Source organism: Mytilus californianus, unplaced genomic scaffold (genome assembly GCF_021869535.1).
Source record: "Mytilus californianus isolate M0D057914Y unplaced genomic scaffold, xbMytCali1.0.p SCAF_3, whole genome shotgun sequence".
NCBI classification, from domain to species: Eukaryota; Metazoa; Mollusca; class Bivalvia; order Mytilida; family Mytilidae; genus Mytilus; species Mytilus californianus.
In genome coordinates this window covers 31,961,476-31,982,195 of record NW_026262679.1, presented here as the reverse complement: position 1 = coordinate 31,982,195, position 20,720 = coordinate 31,961,476, and the positions used below count along the sequence as shown (strand labels likewise).

The window sequence follows — 20,720 nt, the reverse complement described above, 5'->3', positions numbered from 1 at the left end:
TGATTTCGTATTTATCGTCGTTAATTATTTCGTATTTATCGTCGTTAATGATTTGGTAGTTATCGTCGTTAATTATTTGGTCTTCCAACTGATTTAATCTAGGCGCTATTTTGGAGTTCTCTGTAGACAAATTGCACGTCTGGATATATGAATATGGTTTCTTTGATGAGTTCTGATAACATGTAGGAGATATCGAACCAAACATCAGCATCAGAAAGGCAATATTGATGAAATGATAGAAAAGGTGAGACAAATGGGTTTTCCTCTTTTTGTGTAACTTGAAAGATACAAGCATACTTTTTGTAACATGTAGAAAGTTACAAATATTACCGATAATGTGCAAACAAAGATTTCAATAACTTTTTAACTCTTAGTTTTTTTCTTGTGACATTTGTTTGTAATTGAATAAAACTGTCATTAAATTAACGAACATGATATTTAATGGGTCATATCACTTTGTAAAAATTAATATTAAATATTTCTGTTTAAAACACAAACAATGAACTTTAAAATTTAATTCTACGTTATTTGATGCGATCAGTCTTTTTCCTCGTGATCATAAGTGAAGTATTATCAAAACGTCTCCTTATTTGGTCATTTACAATTTGCGTAGTATTGCTATTTGAATAATGTGCAACCGTGTGAAGCGTCAGGCTGTAAATATATTAGTTTATAACGTAAACATTTTTATTGTATATGGCGCATCACACGGCCACATGTTCTTAATCAAATAAAAATTATAACCAGGACATAATCCTTGGAGCTGAAGTAATCCTTTATGTCTATATTCTGCAAACAAAGTGAGCATTGAGGCCAGAAGAGAAATGGCAGGTCATCCATGCTTTAAATACAGCAATCATAATATGCTCTTTTTTTAATGTAAATTAAAAAAAAATGAAAACCAGACGTACCATTATTCTCCTTCAAAACTCTTTAAACGGAGATACATCTGCTTGCATCTTTCTACAAAAATTTGCATTTGTCATAGTTGGTTGCATAACCAAAGTAGTGAAAAGAGCTTATTGTTAGAGATGTTTTCTCTTGAATAAACTAGTTAATACAACTGTAAAAAAAACTCTTATTGGAATGGTAGAAGAGCATAGAGTGAAAAGCCAATTTACATATCCCATAACATAATACTAGTGGACTAAAAGATAAACATCCGATACGTAAATGTTAAATTAAAATCAAAAGTAGACAAAAGTACCACACATTACATAAACACGTCATATATTTAATTATTGAAATAGAACATGTTCGATTCACGTCAATTAGACAGCAATCTAACGATAAAAATAATCAATATTAATCTGCAGGACATTGGTTCATTTTCAAGACTAGACAGGTGTCCCTTACAATTACAGTATATGACCATTACTTAAACTCATTGACAAACCGAATGTTTAGAACTCGAAAGTTATTAGTTTATAAAACTGTATGAACTTAGAATTCGATGGAAAAACATGTTTCCGCAATAAATACTATAAAAACAACTCTAATAATGATAGGGAGTAACGATAGGGTGATAGTTGTCCAAGTGAGGAGATTTTGATTTCAATCGCAGGTGACCGGTCCAAAAGCGAGAGATTCAGCTAAAGTAAAAAAAAGAGTATCCTCATAGATCTAGTCTGTGGGTATTTGTAAACGGTTTAATTTGTATTTTAGTTTATTCATTATGATACTGCTTTTGGTCTAGACTTTAAAAAAGAATTACAATTTTAAGTCTTTACTGGTACTGATCAACAGAAGCTGATGTCGTCCATGTCAACATCGTGGAGCTCACTCTCAAGGGAGTTCATTGGCTTATAATTTTCTGCAAATCAGTTTAAGTGAAGTTATCTTTTCATGAACATTATGTATCTGACAATATTTGTACAAATATATACTACATTTTTAAATCTACTTTTATTCATGTTTTTGCATATTTTTAGGTTAAATTCCATTTATATTATTTTTATGTTGGTGATTTTACAATGTAGTATGTATCCAACATTTATGATTTCAGAGTAGTAATCATCAAAATTACAAAATATTTAAAATAAAAGTGTATGTTATATACATATATTACATCAAATTGCTTATACCTAAATGTTACATTTAAATGATGGTCCCTCGATAGCACTCTTTTCAATTTGATTTTAAAAAATATAGTTTTCCGTTCGGTCTACTCTTAATAAATTTTATATGTTTTGAAACATTAACTTTTTTTTATAAGTATAGTTTTTTTTTTATCTGAATTCATAAGGGATATTTAAAGATTTTTTTTTTAAATGTTTATTCAAATTACTTATAGGGGGAAGGCTGAGATCTCACAAAAGTAAACACGTTTAAGCCGGCAGCTTTATTGCACCAGTCCTAAGTCAGGAATCTATGTTTCGGAGTGTAGAGTGGCGTCCATTTTCCTGAACTAATATACATTTGTGTTTCGGGGCCTGCTGAAGCCAGCCTCTGACTGCTGAATTTCTTACTGTGTAAAAGGCCCTTTGGTGGCCTTGGGCTATTTTGTGATTTTTTTGGTCCCAGTGTGACTTCTTGTTCCTTATTTCTCAATCGTTAACCGCATACCAGATGCATGAAAAGGAGTCAAATCCCTAATTTAAGTTGCAAACTAGAAAGAATACACCATAAGGAATGTTATATATTTATCATGGGTTGCAGTGATGACTATTTCATAAGAGTATACATGTTTATTAAAGTACAATCTACACACACAATGATTACATTTGCAATACATCAGTATATATAAAATAAAGAGTAATGTAATGCCATGGGAAAGTTACTCCCATGAAACCTAACAGAATACTGAAGCTGTGAACTATGATAAGAGATAAGATCAGATAATAATCTATTGTCAGAAACAGCCGCTAATCTGAAGATTATAAATTCCTAACTGTCAGTATTAATTATAAGCCAATTAAACTATAGTGATAATCACTAGTAGCAAGATTTAAGTCTGAAACGGTCATTTTGGTCTGATCAAGTCTTAATCGCCTTGATTTACTGCTAGGGAAAAACGTTAAGACCGGTTTAGACTTTCAGACTCTGTTCCGATATATCGTGTTCAGTCATATCAGTCGGGTCAAGATAAACAAGACAGATTCTTCTAGCGTTCAAATAAGACTTGATTAGATCACGTTCAGATAAAATAAGACCAAAGGTAAAAAATCGGTTTAGTTGCTGTAAGATCGTGTTCAGTCGTGTTAAGATTTTAAATATTTTAAATAAAACGAGCGACACTTTATCTGTGTTTATCAGGGGTTACTCACCTTTATGAATAAAATCGGCATAGCTAGGAGGATATTCTTTTGTGGTCTTTTAATGTAATACTGTATATCTATTTCATTAAATAACGTATGCAAACGTACAATTCATTTTTTCCCGATAGAATTTTTAACATTTAATTGGTTATATAAGAAAAGATTAGTTGTCTTAACCGGGAAATGTGTTTGTCATTAAAACTTTGCAGTCGTGCTTTCTGACATAAAGTCACAGGCACTTGTTTCTATCCATGGGAAGCCCCACTATCAACGTATATTTACGAGAAGGTACCCAACTACTTTTTTCACCTCTCCGCTTCAAACCCTTATTTTGCTGTCAATTCATTCTCAAATTTATTGTTCCATACACCATTCGATTCGTGAAAAGTTTTTCTTTCAGATGGTATGGATTGTATTTACCCTTAGGGTACCCCTTACCTCCAATACACAAGATTTGTCAATAAATATTCATGTGATTGTTTTTAGTCCTCCTACAAAATACAACAACTACCGGTTTAAGGCAGCGAATTTCAATACTGATTGTGATTGGTCGGTTCATAGTTCATAGGGTTATTCATAAGTTAAAGGTCATTACACTCTCTAGATTTTACTTATTCATTTGTGATTCTCTAGACTTATCATTCACTGTTTTATGCAAATTATCTAGGACTAAAACTTTAAAGGCTACACGAATAAATATATCCCATATATTTTTTGTTTTCTAAAATTTAACTAAAAAAATCCCCAGTGAAATGATATTTGTAGCATCGTTATTTTTCTTTTTAATAAGGATTCAGTCCATGAAATTTTGATACCGGAAGTTATTGTATTTTGTAGGAGGACTAAAAACAATCACATGAATATTTATTGACAAATCTTGTGTATTGGAGGTAAGGGGGTACCCTAAGGGTAAATACAATCCATACCATCTGAAAGAAAAACTTTTCACGAATCGAATGGTGTATGGAACAATAAATTTGAGAATGAATTGACAGCAAAATAAGGGTTTGAAGCGGAGAGGTGAAAAAAGTAGTTGGGTACCTTCTCGTAAATATACGTTGATAGTGGGGCTTCCCATGGATAGAAACAAGTGCCTGTGCATAAAGTAGTCCTGTATTTATTCATTCCGCCCGTAAAGATATAATGATAAGAAATATATCCCAAAGATGTTCTGAAATTTTCTTAAACATTTTTTGTTTCTAATGTTAAATAATAGTTCTGATTCATATACAATTGTCAAGAAAAATATATTCTAAGTATCTAATTTACTTTAAATTTTTAAATATTATACAGATGACAGTTGCTTGGTAAAAGTTATTTACATTTCAATAAACGGATTATCTAAGCAGTCAACCGAAACGGGTTGTCATAAACTATCTAAATAATTACCCATGCAACGCTTATGATGTTTTATCTATGGACGTAAAATGAATAAAGTTCCATGTTTTATCTTATATAAGGATTTACCGGGTAAAATTATTACATTGACAAATAAAACATTATTTTTTTCAAAAAAAATGCAACAAGAATAAAGAATATTTTAAGAATTTAGTTGACAGTTTATATTTACCATTAGGTACCTATAAAGACCGATTTCGATACCTCTCTTGATTTTTTTTTATCATCAAGTTTTTTTTAGCAAGAACTAATACAAGAATAAATCTTATAGAAAAATATCAAACAACGATTGATAAAATCTTGTGTACGGTTTATATTTCTGTTTCGTATCAGATTTTTTTTATAACACCAGCGTTACTTCTCATTTAAAAAACAGTGAGATGCTTACTTGCTTTTTCGAAATTGACCAAAAAGCTATAGAATAACGTAGCGAAATGGCTGTACTTATAGATTATACCTTTGTTTTTCCATTTTGAATTGTTTTACACTAGTCATTTTGGGGACCCTTATGGCTTGCTGTTCGGTGTGAGACAAAGCTCCGTGTTGAGGCCGTATTTTTAATCTATAATTGTTTTATACTTTGTAACTTGGATGGAGATGATTATTTGGCACACATACATCTATGTTTATATTAACCGGGAGCAGTTTATAATATTTTCATTTCGATAAAAAGAAATATGCAATTCAGTAAATCAAATCGATTTGTACCATATTGTTACATTCAAAAGTCTTTAACTGAAGTAAATGATTGATAGAAATACATTATTTGTATTGCATCGCTCCTAAAATAATGTCCAGTGTCAAATATTACACATCGATGATCACTTAGATGTTCAACTGATTCAACCAAAAATTAAACTTAGGACTAGGATCAAATGCAATTCATTACGTTACAATTGTATCCAATATTAATATTGCTAATAACATTCAGTCGAGGAAAAGACACATGTGACATTGATATGCATTGGTTTGTTCTAGCCTGATACGGCGAGCGCGTGTCGACAAAAAAGGTCATGTTTACAAGAGAACAATTGTTGTGAATCAGAGCCAAATTGACCTTTGTTCCAACTTTACTCATAAATAATGCGTGCTTGTGGACAAAAGGTCACAGACGAAAGGTCACAATTCAGTTTCTGAGACTATTTTCTTTGAAAAAGAGAAAATACTTATTTAAAAAAATATATTTTGTATGTATCTTGAACTATTGTATATATAAACCAACTCTGTTAACAAATGTATTAAATGAACAAATAATTGTTTAGTAAACAAACTATCAAAGTGGATTGGTACCTAAACAGCTTCATGGTGCTAAGAAATATTATATCATTTGCATGATTAAAATTTAATAAATCTTCATTTACCAAGGCTAATGAACAATTTCATAAACTGTAAAAAGAATATATGTAATACAAAGTAATTTTTCAAGATATTTCTCTTACATACTTAAACAATTGTCACTTCCTGTCCTGTGACTTTTTGTCCTGTGACTTTTCAGTGTTTGCTTACTGTTAAGAATAGGACCTCCCTTACCCAGGACCTCCCTTACTAATGGAGAGAAAGCTGTCGGGACTACCAATCCTAAGTGTTAGAGAGAATAAAAAGTACACCAGTCATTCTCAATTTTATATGTTTTGCGTAAAACAAAACGGTTTTAAATGTTGAATTTAAGGAATGCTCGGATTTAAAAAAATAAATCTTTTTCGTTTGCTTTTCGTTGAAATCATCCTGAATATTATGTAATATTGTACGCTGAACATTCAACGATCATGACCAAGCATGTGTTCTTCAAAATGCAATCTGTAGAAGAAAAAACACGGTTTTAAATCATGTACATTGGAAATCAAGAATCGTGTGTCGTGTTCGACCTATAATCCTTTATTAAATAGTCGAAATTGACTATTAATATATAGTTTTGTTTTGCACCTACATAACTCTATATATGCATGTTTTTGCCACTTTGCTTGGAAAAATTATCATATATCTTAATTCTCTTTCAATAACATTTCCTTATTCAATTTGCTACTCGTCTACCAAAAAAAAAATAGATATTGTTTCATTTTTGCCATTTTGGTTATAATAAGTTCTTGGTAGATGTATGTCCTTTATGATCTCTCAGGTAAATATCAAAAATGAGTCCTGAGTTTTGACGGTTGTGAATTAAGGATTAGTTACTTTATGGAACACTTATTTCCTTGGATGGTAGTACAAACTTGTATTTTATCCTTTAAAGTTAGTATGCCTGTTTAATAATTTACAGTTTTAAGGAGAATTCTTCGTCTTTTGCAAATAGATGAAGAATAAAATGAAAATTTGCTTTCGATTGCATTGAGGCAGAGAGAAATATGTTTTGTTATATTTCAGACGATTTTTAGTACGGATATTAAACTATAATTCTTAATCTCTTCCAATTTACAAATATAATTTGGTATTGTTTTTTCTGCAAATGGTAGATGAAACTTGTATGTTCTAACTTTTTCAGAGGTCTGTGAAATCTTGAAAATATGACGTTCCCGGAAATCACAAGTCGCTATATAGAATGCTTGTAAAATTCAGAAACTTGCAGTACGCTCATATTTAATACTTTCTGTCAAAAAAGAAAGTGTAAAAATAAGAAGGCGAAAACGGGAAAAGGGGAGGGTTGTTACACGAACACTTTCTTCGCAATTTAATTCTAAACGAATAGTGATTATCTAACTTTTTGTTCAAATATCGAATACACAATCAAATCTCTAACTTATCCACGCTTGCAATAACCTTTTTATTGACAGGTTTCTGCTGGCATTTGATTGGACAACAGTTTAATGTAGGCGTGACAATCTATCACATTTATCCAATAAGCTGTCTTGTTAAACAAACCTGTGTGCGATGACCCACTGTCCACATAGTTTAGTTTAGAGAGTTTAGTTGTTTTTTTTATAATGAATTGATCATCAAAAGGACGTTGTTGCTATTGTTGGCCAGGGACTTTTTATACTAATGAAAAAGTCCATGTGTGTGCTTGTCAGATAGAAATAGACAACGCTTATATTTAAGAATAAAAAAAGTGATGAAAAAGAAATATTACTATGCATTGGATGGATATTTAGACTAATTCACTAGCTGTATTATACAGACGGAGAAATAACGCCACGTGTAGCCAGGATAAAAAAAAAATGATGATTTTAATTATGCTAAAAATGATATATTTTCCAATCAAAGGGGAAGCGATATGTCGGCTCCTGAATCCGCCACTGACCAAGCAAATTACGACATAATTAAACAATTAACAACCTTGTAAAAAAAATAATAGAAAAGCGTCTTTTTTATCCCTTATATTTTATGATATTTTGTGGACAATATAAATCTTAAATCAGTGTTTCAAAGTCATATCAGATAAAAAACATAATTGCAATTTCTGCCACAAAAAAAACGTATTTTAGAATCACGAAATAATTGAGATCGAATTTGGATTAGTTTTGTGCTCAATGGAATTTATTAAGACTTTAAAATATCTGTTCCTTTATATTCGCTATTTTGAGATCGAATTTAATGAGGTTCATATATAAGTATGTGCCAAAACAGAAAAAATACAGTTGCAAATCAACGGGTACGTCTAAACACTGCCCAGGACCTCCTGAGTGCACTCAGGACATACAAAGTGCACCCAGGACTCTTTTAAAGTCATCGTATATGCACACAGGAAAAATGTTTACATTCTTTTCACGTTGTCTATTTTAGTGGAAACTTTTGGAATATTTTGAAAACGAACTTAAATAGATATTCAATATTTTTATAAAATAATGAGGGCACGTGTCACTGATTCACAACTACTCAGCCGTGAATAATCCAATCAACAAAATTGATTGGATTATCCTTATTGCTTATGAATATTCAGATTCAATATTTTATTAATCTATCTTATGAATATTATGTTATTGAAACAGTGTTTTTTATAAAAATTTAATAATGCGAAATTTTAAAGTTTTTTCGAAATTGATTTATGTAATTAAATACTTTGTGTATTGACTTTAACGATAATGGAGAAAAAAACCTCAAAAGTCCCATTTAATGTATTTTTATACAGTTTATGTGTAATGAGTCAGCTTAATTAATTTTGTTATTTAATTTATACGTTCTGCAGTTCTAAAGTAAAAGAAATAACAATTGATATTGTTTTATAGTTTGTCTATTATCAGTTCGTTTTTTGTTTTTCTTCGTGAATTTTTTCTCCTTTCCAACATCAATTAAATAAACGAATATCATATTTTATTTAATATAAACATACAAAGTGTTTTTTGTTTTGTTTTGATAAGTCTAATATCTTGGTAGAGTACGTGCTTTTATTGGTTTCTTTCTTTGGTTTGGCTTATGGGCAAGTTTTTGTTTTATTTTTATTTAACATCTGTGCATAAGGACTTATTCGTTGTTAGAACGGACTGAGTATCTTTCAACAGTCTGCGAAATAGTCTTTCTCGCTGTTCTTGATTATGAGTCTTGCAAAAACAATATTAAATTGATATGAAATAACATGTTTTCTGTAAGACCAAAAAGTTCATAATTTCTCATGAGCTCGATTTAAAACCAAATCTTACTACCTGAAAATGTTAAGAAAAAAAACCAAATATGATAAATGACGGGAGTTCAATGTACGCATTATTTTAGCCCGTTTGTGAAAGGGGGGGGGGGGGGGGGGGGTCGGTCTTGATTGGGACAGAAAACTGACAGAAAAATGGAGTCAAATTCATTATTCAGAATTTATTTTCTCATTGAAATTCGTTCAGGCTTGTAATCATGGTAATACTGGAGAAGAACGATTTTAAGGAGAAACAAAACTTTACTGTTTGAGTTTGATTATTTGAAAATCGTATTTTGATAAGTACGGCAACAAATACAGATAAGAACGGGCTTCATTCAAAACCAAATATTGCCTTATTAAAATGTTGATGACAAATTCCTTCTTCAGATTCTATTTCCCTATTCAAACTCGTTTGAGGAATTTATTACTCACTCATCGGTACAGCGGATACAGCTTAATAGGTACTTCGAAGGGTGAAAAGCTATATACCGTACATTCATTTAACTATGCACTGTACAGAAGGATTTATGTGGTCAGCTATACACTGTACACAACGCTTCTTTTCGGAATAAAATATCGAAAAATAACATATGTATGAAAGATTTCAATGCCAATTATTGAAACAGCTATACTTATTACGTACACACAGTGCATGGCCTTCTATCAGAAAAAGAGTTGCAATATTGAATATAGAATCATATCGGATGAGACGAGCGCCAACTTCTTTGACAAGTATTTGCGAATGTTTTAGTAAGTGTTCTTGTTTTAGGAAAATAATGAGACTTCTCTAATCATCAACCTACGACCAAATCATTTCTTAAAACAACAATTATGTTTAGATTGAGGTACACATTGATATTATGTAAACACAACAAAGACTTTCTTACCGTGTCAGAAGAAAAATCGATCACGTCCGCTTGGTTAGTACCTATATCCGCTGTACCGATGATACACGGTGTTACTGGACAAGAACGAGTGAAAAAAGCGACAGTGTCTTGTAAATATGTGGATACACTTTCAATAGTCGCACACATATTTTATATACATTTATTTCGGGAATTATTTTTTAATTTATTATGCGCTCTATTGATGCCAGATTTTCCTTTTTTTTACTATCAATGTTAAACCACACCTATATATGCATTCTTATATTATAGGACTTTCCTCGTAGATGAAACAGGGGTTTTATCCAAAAAGGACGTCACGTTTTGCAATGAATAAGATCTATATTATTTTTAACGTTTTCAAATGAAATGAATTGAATTGAAAATTTCCCGACTATAGACAAGACAAGACGTATACATGTACATATACGTAGACTTCGTTTGGATGTGACATGTCTTTAAAATTAATACAGTTGAAATAAGACTGAGAATGAAACTTTTTTCTGTTAACTATGTACCATAAATTTAGGTACATCTCTCTACGATTAATCAGTTCAGTTCAGTTTCTTGTATATTCCTCCATTAATTGTGGAGCACTACCCATAGGGTATAATTGTAGCAACTATATACACCTTAGAACATAAGGAAACATTTAATTATGTACAGATGACTGAATTTAGGCAATAATAATTACTAAATAATTAATATTATAACTAATTCATAGGATTGTCATCATAAAATTTTAAAAATAATATTCATAATGTGCTGAAGTGTAAGAATAAGTTAAGTAAGAACTGGATATATTTACAAATAAGAATTTAGAATTTAAGTGGTCTTAAATTAAACTTTCTTATAATTGTTAGTTAAAGGTGCTATACGTACATCAGAATTTATAATGAGAAAGTTATTTTATAAGACTTATGTAAAAGGGTTGGGGTTTAGAACGATTCATCATATATACATGTTTTCCTTCACAGTTTAAAGTTACCTTATTTCGGATCTTATCATTATTCTTTAAAGGTAACTGGATATTTTAAAACTTTGCAAAAATTTTATTTAATTTAGGTCCTAATACGTCATAAAATAGTAAGATGGTAAAGTAGGTAACTATTTTATTTTCAAAAAATTTACTTATACTGTACTTGTGTTCAAGTTTTTTATCCTTTTTGTCCTCTGAGTATATGCATGGCTTGGGTGAAAGAAAAGCAATTGATCTATACTCATGCAAATAACCCTTTCAATTATGCTTTTCTAAAAAGCTAGCCGTCTCATAGCTGATGAAAGTGGAAAATGTTTTCTCTTTGTAGTTCAATTCGTTCAAAATTGTATGTAAATTGTAGTAGATAACAAAAATTATAAAAGGCTTATACCTTTTTTTAGATTTACCAATTTTTTTTGGGGGAAAGTATTAAAACTGGAAATTGGGGGTAATGTCTTTTTCTCGATTATTTTTTTTTCAAACAGATATCGGAGTTGTTCGTTGGCTTTTTCTTTGGTTGTTTGCTTGTTTATTTGTGTTAGAAAAGTATGGCCGCTTCCACCTGAAAGTTTTTCGTTCATAATAGGCATCGAAAAGTGTAGAGAGCAGGCATGGGGTAATGCAAATTTGTAATTGTAATGCATGGTAATGCATTACATTTTTCCAAGTAATTGCATGTAATGTGTAATGCAGCAATTTGTGCATTACATGTAATTGTAATATAATGCATTACTTTAGCAAAAAGTTGTGTAATTTCATGCATTACATGGCATTACATGTCATTACTTTTTTCACATACTACATCTTTAACATATTGTTGGAGTTTTAACTAAACCAAATTTAAGATTTCTTGATTAATTAAGAATATGTTAATTTTAATTAAGGTCTATGTTTATTTTATAATTAGGGAAGTAATTCACAGTAATTAAATATTTCGTTTAAAATTTAAAGAAAAACAACAAAAAATATATTTATAAAGGTAAAGTCAACATTAAGTTAAAATAATTAAAAATTGTAAAAGTCAAATTAAATAGACTTTTTACATGTATACTTATATTCAATTCATGGAACAGTTACTGCATATACTAGAATCTTTTGTGACTTGTACAAAATGTAGTTGTTTTTCAAAATGTTTAATGTTTCTATTCACTAATAAAATTTTCAAATGTAATGTGTAATTCAAGGCATTACTTTGCAAAAGTAATTGTAATATAATGCATTACTTTGATAAATGCATGTAATTGTAATTGTAATATAATGCATGGTTTGGTCAAAGTAATTGTAATATAATGCATAACATTGAAATGTAATTCGCCCCATGCCTGGTAAATGTGAAACGTAGTAAATTTAAACATATAAGAACACAATTAATATATTTCCAACGGTATCTCACATCTTTTCAAAAATGATCCTTAAAATGTAAAGCTTCACATATATGTATGGTTATTTTTGTTGTCGATGAAGATTTTGTCTATTCATTGTAGTTGGACTGCAATGTGGAATGCCCCACGCCTCTTTTTCTATATTTGAATAATGAGTATCCTTAACAATTAAATGTTTCTTTTTTTCAGATTATTTGGTTTTATTGGACTTCTTGATTTAATTTTTTGATGAAAAATACTCAGAGTCGTGAGACGAATAATTTGTTATATAAGACCTATTGTAAGCGCCTGAAAACAAAGTAGTTTCGCCGCCATTTTTTTTCAAATCATAATAGACGTCGTTGGTTATAAAGAAGGTGATAAGTTCTGCAAAGCTACTTTAAGTTCACTATGAGGCCATCAACATAAGAGAATCAACAAATTTGACCAAAACTTAATCAAGCATACAGCTTGATACTGTATCTTTTGTTATTGCTTTACTTGTACATATCTTCATATTTATTTACTATACCATTTAATGTTGGATGACGAATAAGGCCCTTATCATACTTACCCTTAAAAGCTTGACATACTGGATTGACATAATCTTTTGTGGGAGACCGTTCGTATGTTGACATATAAATGTCTTTTTGTTTTATGATCATAGTATATGTATGTTTATACTTGTTTTTACAATTCTTGTAGAAAACATACAATTAAGAATAATCTTTTAAAGTGCCAACAGTATTTTCGTCTTTTAAATTTATAATTTTCTTTTATTTCTCTTTCTCTCATTTAGCATGTCTAGTATAAATAGTCAATAAACCTCAAAACAAACATTAGAAGTTTGTTCCTGACCCTGCTCATAGTTCCAAGTAATATCTGAATTATTTTTTGCTATTAAGATTGTTTTTTGTAACAAAAAAAATGTTCCGGCGTGACATTTGTTCCGCTGGAACTTATTTCATAGGAAATATGTTCTACCGGAATTTATATCACAGAAAATTTTTACCCGGAATATATATTTTAAGAAAATATGTTCCAGCACTGTAAAATTTGTTCCGGAACTAATTTTTTTACTAAATGTTAAATAAGTTCCGGGTGTTATAGATTAACATGATGCATTAACTTTATATCAAGCAAAACATTCTATAGTTGTACCTGACAAGTTTAATATTCAACATTGAAGTCTTTAAACAACACGACAACGTTCAAAATAAGGTAAATCTTTGAGAAATTCAAATTAAGTCAGCATATATATTGTACGTAGATAATATGATTTAAAAAACAAATGCACAACTATGATTAACAACTGCGATAAATATTTAAAACACACTATTTCATTTTTTGTCTCGCCTTGACGGAGTCAAAAAGCGAGACATAGGTATGCTGTTTCCGACGTCGGCGGCGGCGGCGGCGTCGTCAACAATGTATTAGTTTGTGATTAGGTCTAGTTTATGGCGAACCACAAGTGGTAGGTCAATCATATTTGGTATGCAGTTGTATTAGCATTGGTACATCTCATTTCCATGGAGATTATTTGGCCCTGCCCCCTCAGTCATGGTCTATTGACTTTGAAACTTTTGCTTATTTTACATGTATTAGTTTGTGATTAGGTCAGTTTATGGGGAACCACTAGTGGTAGGTCAATGATATTTGGTATGCAGTTGTATAAGCATTGGCATATCTTATTTCCATGGAGATTATTTGGCTCCCTTAGTCATGGTCTATTGACTTTGAGAATTTTGCTAAGTTAACATGTATTAGTTTGTGATTAGGTCAGTTCAAGGGGAACCATTTAGGGTAGGCAAATGTTAATTGGTATTCAGTTGTATAAGCATTAGCACATCTCATTACCATGGAGAATATTTGGCCCCGCCCCCTCAGTCATTGTCTATCGACTTAGAAACTTTTGCTTAGTTTACATGTATTAGTTTGTGATTAGATCAGTTTAAGATGAACTGCTAATGTTAAGTAAACGATATTTGGTATGCAAATTTATTGGCATTTGCAAATATCGTTTCCATGGATATTATATAGCCTCACCCCCTCTTCATGGTTTATTGACTTTGAAACTTTTACATAGTTTATAAGTTAATGTTTGTGTTTAGGTTTGTTTAAAGGGAACGACTTATAATAATTCAATGGTATTTGGTATGCAGTTGTATTAGCTTTGGCACATCTCATTTACATGGAAATTGTTTAGCCATGTACCTCAGTCATGGTTCATTGACTTTGAATATTTGCATAACTTATGAAACATGTTAAAGTATTGCTATTTTAATTTCAACATTTGCATAATCAAAATTACAAAAGGATGAGACATATTTCTGTGATAACAGTTTATCTACAAATTCTGATATGAAGTAACATATGTTGAATTGCAATATTCATAAATAAATGATTGATCTATACAAAATTTCTGACGGATTTTTCTTATTCTTCGCTTATCTGCCTCATTAAATTATTGTCATTTGGGTATTTTTGTATGGATAATGTAATTAAACATTTTGCTATACTCCACAGAATCCATATTGGATGTTTACACCTTTTATTTATTACATTATCAATATAATACATGTTTTTATAATGTACTTGAATTATAACTTTAAGCTCACTGATAACAATGCTCAGTATAAAAGATAACTTGTATAACCAGTGGAACATATTTCACAGACAAGGAACTTATTTCACCAGGTAAGGAACAAATCTCACAAACCTGGAACTTAGTTGTTTCATAAGCAGTTCTTAATATACCACATCTCCTTGTGTTTACATAGAGGAAATTAGTCTGTAATTTTTATGACCACACATATAGGTTATCCAGTATAAATAAGTATATCTGAGCCGTTGCCTACAAGTCTAGTGTCGGAACAAACTTTTGGTTTTACTCCAGTATATATATAGTCCTTTATTTCTAGTTTTTATGAACTCGTTCAATTATAACATAACTGTGTTTTAAAGTTATTATTCAAAGTCTCTTTTAAATAAAACAACTTTTTATACTATTCAAAATTGAGAATGGAAATGGGGAATGCATGTGTCAAAGTGACATCAACCCGACCACAGAGCAGAAAACAGCCGAAGGCCACCAATGGGTCTTCAACACAGCGAGAAAATCCCGCACCCGGAGGCGTGCTTCAGCTGGCTCCTAAACAGACACCAAGTGATGGATACAATTGTGGCTTTTATTGTTTAATTAATTTTTTAGAGCAAAAGATTAATTGATTGTTGGTTGCTTAACGTCCAGTGGCAAACATTTCATGCATATTCAGCATATTCGACAAAACTTTTCAGAAAAAGATTATGAAGTACTAGGTATAACAAATGTTAAAATTTTCTCATCATTGACCTTTCAATACAATTTTGTTTATGATATGATCTTTCGTTGTCTTTCTATGGTTATGAAGTCATAAAGTATGTTCTATATATTCTAAGTTAGCATATCTGTACAGTTTGTCATTTTGACTTTTTTTTATTTTGCCATGGCGTTGTCAGTTTGTCTTTGAATAATAAGTTTGAATATCACTTTGGAAATGTAATTCCGCCTTTTTACAAAAATCATGAGATTCAAATTTGATAAGATGAAAGATTATATTTTAGACTAATACGTATGCACATCTGTACAATTTAATGAGATTCTTGATCGGGGGTAGACAATTCCTCTATCTAACAGAACAAGTATCGATTTGCATATTTGTAAAATTTAATGTCAGTGGTACACACAGTGGCGGATGGGGCGGGGGGGGGGGGGGGGCGGATTTTGGACCCCCTTTTGTTAATAAGGACATACGGTTGGATCCCCTCCCTTTATCCTTGGTTGGGAACCCCCATTTAAAAAGACTGGATCTGCCACGTGCACTGTACACAGATTTAGTCCGCATTGTTTTCCGGGCAGAATAGACCACCACTGTTACTAATTTTTATAGTTGTAAATATTTACGCTAAATTTTGTTAATAAAGATAGGAACAGTTACAATTGTGTGGTCATAGATTTCGTAAATTTGTTTTCTGAATCCATATAGCAAGTGGCATGACATCATAATGGTGAATCGGGGAAATCACAGAAAGCTTATGGAAATGTTAGATTTTTTTTGATATATGACAATAGCGCAAAAAGTATCAAATATGTTTTAATAGAGAAAAAAAATGACTGTAGCTGTAATAACTATATTTTTATTTGTTTTTAATTGTGTCGCTCTTTGATGACCACTTATGAAACCTGCATTTTCGTCTTTCATTCTTACGTACGTCTAGAAATTTACAGAACTCAAATTATGTATCTGAATAAAAGGAGTTGTCGGTTTTATTTACGTCAATTATATAGCAAACAAACCAAAAACAAAAACAAAAACCAAGAGACATCCAGAGAGCAAAGTGGATTTTTCGGCTTGCAGAACAAACTAAGCATAAGTATAAAGAACAGTTATATTATAACTATACCACGTCAAAAGTTTTCTCGTTCATTTCATTCCATAGTAGAGTGAAATGACTAACTTTCATTTGACCTTTAAAGAGGCAGAAGGTCCGAGTACACAGTTATTTCGTAGTGCATTTCTTTTAGACAATAAATGAAAATTAAAAAAATCCCACCTGCGCTTTCTCAATAATATTTTTACAGTGTGTTGTACTACTTTTGGGACAAATTATATCAAAATTATAGAAAACTTCATCGGCTCTAACTCAAAATATGGACAATTTTATGTTAAGGGGGTCTTCAAATCTTTTGACAGCTTCCGAAGTGCTAATTTTTGACATTTTTCAGCTGGACCAAATCACTACTTTACTTTAAAATTCATGACCCAAATTTTTTTACAGTGTCATTTCACCCCCCTACTTGCTATTTGAGTCATAAAACATGGAGAAATAAATTTGGAAGGGGTATAAAAAAAATAGCAAGTAACACACTGTCCACACTAGGGACTATATTCGTGGACAACGACGAAAATCAAAGGACGATAACTGTGTACTCGGACCAGAATTAGTTGACACAAATGTTATGCCTTTTTGCATGGCTGATTGTATATATTTATGTTGAACATGTTAAATTCAAGGCGATCTTGTAGCGAACGCACAACCCTATACTGTGTTTGGTTTTTCTACGATATCTAGTTAAGAAAAAACTTTATTATCGGAGGGGTGAAACGAGGGAGAAAATAATATGTATTAGATACACATTAAGGGCGTTAGCCCGAATGAGCGCGTATTACTTACACCAAGATAAATTGAATATTGTCAATGCAGAATGACAAATTCAATAATTTAGGACAGGGACTTTCAATACTAACGGATTCCCTGTTAAGGAGGAGATCTTTTAACAATTTGACAATATGCTATTGAAATGCATGAAAAATGCAGGGTATCAAATTTTATTTATCGACATCTTTGTGTAAAAAAAGATACAATTTTGCTAGATAAATAGAAAACAATAACACATTTCCTTGCATAATCTTATCTAAAATTATTGAAAATTATCATAATTTATGGGTATTGTTTTAACATGATACACCAAAGCCGAATTTTGTATGTTTGCATTACACACTTGCACTGTTTGGATTAACGTATCAATTAGAAGGTAGGTTAGAAAATCACAAAAAAAGAATTAAAGGACAAAACGCCATTATATGGTTTTCCGGATAATGTTTTTTTTTTGGCAAATATTAAAAAAAAATCTTAAACTTTTACATATACATAACATTTTAGGTAAACACCTAGAGTTACATATATACCAGCATACATTTTTGATAGGACAAAAATGCTATCAAAGATACTTCAGAAATGCCTAGCTCCATGCCTAAGAAATATACATCTTTTTTATTGTTCACATTTATTTAACCTCCATTCAACAATGGGAAGGAACATTTGCCTCAGCTGTGAAATGAATTGATTTAAAACGACTTTTAACATATTTACTTCTGTCTTGTCAATATCTTAGCATAGAATATGATCAGAATATGGTCTGTGTATAAAACAAGTATACCGCTGTAATAAAAGCACTAGACAATTTATACATGTAAATATATGCTACTTCCAACAGAATTTTGTTTTGTTTTTAGTTTTTAATTATTTTTTTTTCATTATCGTTTATTTTTTAACCACTAAATTTGCGGTTTTGTGATATGTTCGTGCAGTTTTAACAATGTCGTCAATAGTGTTCAGAAAGATGCTATTATAAAATGTGTCAGAACCTTAAATTACACATACATGAACGGAGCTATGATACCATGACAGGTGTACATATGATGTAATTGTGAAATAGCCATTGTAATTGCCAAGTTTTTGATAGTTTAAGGATCATTTTTGATTAGTGGCACGTGCCATCGAATTCAATCTTTATTGACAGAAAATATTAAATAACGAATACATTTATTACTATTATAGGAAGAAAAAAACGAAGAAGAATTATTTGCTATAGTGTAACTTGAATAAACAAATAAATACATAATTATTTTATATTAAATAAAATTGTTATTAAAATGAAAGAAAGGATTAACGCATTTACCAGGATATATACTCGATGCTGAACTTAAATTAGGTTGTATTGTTTTAACGAAAACTTCTATGAGGATCTGGAGGGGGTCCTTTATTTCTGTATTCTTTAATTTTTTATGCCGATTTTCTCTATTCTTTAAACTTTTTGTCTATTATTATCAATTCTTTATATTCAAGCACCTTATTATTCTCTACTCTTTATTTTTTTTATCCATTTTCTCTATTCTTTATATTTATTGCCACTCATTCTCTATTCTGTAACCTCCTCCCCGCCCCCTCCCATCAACATCTTCTTCTTTCCGATGGTATGTTATTTATAGTTTTATTGTCTCGTCACGGTCTAAGTGCAGTTTTCAGAATATTAACTGCACTCGGAGACATGGTTCCCTGATGCGGCCTTGGTGACTACGCATCACTACGAAATAAAAGCAAAAAAAAAAAAAAAAAGACGGTTGTCCAAATATAAAAAGAATAACACGTACGGGGAATGATTACTAAATGCCACGAAGTAATTATTAAGTTTTAGAGGAAAGTATCGAAAGATAACGAAATTAAGGATATAAATTATCTGACATAAAACATATTTGTATTTACGTTGATCGTTCCCGATGAAGTTAAATCCAGAAACGTGCTTCAGACGCATGAAATTTATAAGGTGTTTTCACTCTTTTGATAATGTTATGTTTAAAATTTGCAATTACTTCTTTTCAAAGAATAAGTAGATAAATACATAAATTAACATCAGAAAATAAAAAATAAAATAAAATCATAAACAGTTATAGGCGAATAAGCTATTTCCTCAACAAAACAAAATCACTAATCTCTTAAAAAAAGACCAACAGAAATAAAAAGTCAACCAATGATTTTATGTTTAATTATTAAAAATATACGTTTTTCATTCTAGCATTTATATTGTAATTTTTTTATAATTAAAATGTATCATCCACATGAAGGGGCGTAACTCCTAATATCATTCTGACACACTAAACGGATCTTAACCCGATCTGAAAATTTTGAACATTACTTTTTATGTTTGGTCTGAATTCGTCTAAAACCGTCTTAACATATCTTGTTTAACAGCTAGAGCCTTCTGTCTTGTTTATCTTGACATGAATGAACGGACTGAACACGACATATCTGAACCGCGTCTGAAAGTCTTAAAAAGTCTTAACGTTTTTCCCTAGCGGTAAATTCAGTTGATTCAGACTTGATCAGACCAAAATGACCGTTTCAGACTGAAATCTTGCTACTAGTGAATGTATCATGTAAACATAACAAGGAACATTTATTATTTACTTCCAAGTTAAAGTGACTACAACTTCACCCTAAACTTTTTTAAAGACTATAGCCTTTTTAGGAATGGATTGAAAAACAGACAGGAAGACGAACAGATACATTTGCTAAAAAATATATTACCCTTCTATTGGAGCATACAACTAGCCTCACAAGATGTCATTATTGTTTGGGCAAGCAAGATTAAAGCACTTGAACTAAAAATTTGAAACCTCATTGCGTGACTAGACCCAGCCCCTACTATCCACTGCCGTTAGTCAGACTGCCTTTGTTGTCTGTAGATTATTTCTTTTTAAACTGTTTCATCCTGTCACAGTGGCTTGTTACTGTACTCGGATACTTATTTTTGGTAATTGCCAGCACCGATATTTCAATAACTTCAATATCCCCCTTCCCCATAACACAAACATAATTTATAGGCACATAGGGTCAAAAGTTAAATGCCAGGTGACAACAGGCTCCTTGGTATTTTGACATTGACCTGTCAAGGAATTTAGGAAT

At 31.0% G+C, this 20,720-nt stretch overlaps 1 protein-coding gene across 5 annotated transcripts in view; it reads left to right on the top strand.

Moving 5' to 3' along the window:
* Nucleotides 1-20,720, top strand: part of LOC127734400 (ileal sodium/bile acid cotransporter-like) — a 52,768-nt gene that overhangs the window by 12,649 nt on the left and 19,399 nt on the right. The window contains exon 1 of one of the 5 annotated variants that reach the window (XM_052244256.1): nt 14,860-15,131. The exons of 3 other annotated variants lie outside the window; for them this stretch is intronic. The gene's annotated coding sequence lies outside the window, so the exon portion shown is untranslated. Of the gene's footprint in view, nt 1-14,859; nt 15,132-20,720 lie in introns of those variants that run through there. One more of the 5 variants, XM_052244251.1, reaches the window with a different exon arrangement.